General features: G+C 34.6%; 1 protein-coding gene across 1 annotated transcript in view; it reads right to left on the minus strand.

Moving 5' to 3' along the window:
* Positions 1 to 1,615: 1,615 nt before the first annotated feature.
* LOC121844781 (regulator of G-protein signaling 12-like) overlaps positions 1,616 to 1,657 on the minus strand; it is a 40,543-nt gene continuing 40,501 nt past the window's right edge. Inside the window, exon 16 of the mRNA XM_042315299.1 lies at positions 1,616 to 1,657. This exon is cut by the window's right edge and continues 1,085 nt beyond it. The gene's annotated coding sequence lies outside the window, so the exon portion shown is untranslated.

Below are 1,657 nucleotides of genomic sequence, written 5' to 3' on the forward strand. Positions count from 1 at the left end.
TTATACTGGGTGTTATACTGTTATACTGATTGTTATACTGAGTGTTATACTGGGTGTTATACTGTTATACTGAGTGTTATACTGAGTGTTATACTGAGTGTTATACTGAGTGTTATACTGTTATACTGAGTGTTATACTGAGTGTTATACTGAGTGTTATACTGGGTGTTATACTGAGTGTTATACTGGGTGTTATACTGGGTGTTATACTGAGTGTTATACTGAGTGTTATACTGGGTGTTATACTGGGTGTTATACTGAGTGTTATACTAGTGTTATACTGGGTGTTATACTGGGTGTTATACTGTTATACTGAGTGTTATACTGTTATACTGAGTGTTATACTGAGTGTTATACTGAGTGTTATACTGGGTGTTATACTGTTATACTGAGTGTTATACTGGGTGTTATACTGAGTGTTATACTGTTATACTGAGTGTTATACTGGGTGTTATACTGAGTGTTATACTGAGTGTTATACTGGGTGTTATACTGTTATACTGAGTGTTATACTGGGTGTTATACTGGGTGTTATACTGGGTGTTATACTGAGTGTTATACTGAGTGTTATACTGGGTGTTATACTGGGTGTTATACTGAGTGTTATACTGTTATACTGAGTGTTATACTGGGTGTTATACTGAGTGTTATACTGGGTGTTATACTGGGTGTTATACTGTTATACTGAGTGTTATACTTGGTGTTATACTGAGTGTTATACTGAGTGTTATACTGGGTGTTATACTGAGTGTTATACTGAGTGTTATACTGAGTGTTATACTGGGTGTTATACTGGGTGTTATACTGTTATACTGAGTGTTATACTGGGGGGCAAATCCAACACATTACTGAGTAACTGGAGGAAAACCTGGTTCAGTCTTACGAAAATTAGGTATTAAATATTTATTTATATTGTATTTCAATAAATTTGGTAAAATGTTTAAAACATAAAACACATTTCCACTTTGTCATTATTATATTGTGATGTCATTATGGGGTATTGTGATGTCATTATTATATTGTGATGTCATTATTATATTGTGATGTCATTGAGGGGTTATTGTGATGTCATTATGGGGTATTGTGATGTCATTATGGGGTATTGTGATATCATTATGGGGTATTGTGATGTCATTATGGGATATTGTGATGCCATTATGGGATATTGTGATGTCATTATGGGGTACTGTGATATCATTATGGGATATTGTGATGTCATTATGGGGTACTGTGATATCATTATGGGATATTGTGATGTCATTATGGGGTACTGTGATATCATTATGGGATATTGTGATGTCATTATGGGGTACTGTGATATCATTATGGGATATTGTGATATCATTATGGGGTACTGTGATATCATTATGGGATATTGTGATGTCATTATGGGGTACTGTGATATCATTATGGGATATTGTGATATCATTATGGGATATTGTGATGTCATTGTGGGGTACTGTGATATCATTATGGGATATTGTGATGTCATTATGGGGTATTGTGATGTCATTATGGGGTATTGTGATGTCATTATGGGGTATTGTGATGTCATTATGGGGTATTGTGATAACATTATGGGGTATTGTGATGTCATTGTGGGGTACTGTGATATCATTATGGGGTATTGTGATATCATTGTGGGGTACTGTGATGT

Source organism: Oncorhynchus tshawytscha, unplaced genomic scaffold (assembly GCF_018296145.1).
Source record: "Oncorhynchus tshawytscha isolate Ot180627B unplaced genomic scaffold, Otsh_v2.0 Un_contig_3355_pilon_pilon, whole genome shotgun sequence".
NCBI classification, from domain to species: Eukaryota; Metazoa; Chordata; class Actinopteri; order Salmoniformes; family Salmonidae; genus Oncorhynchus; species Oncorhynchus tshawytscha.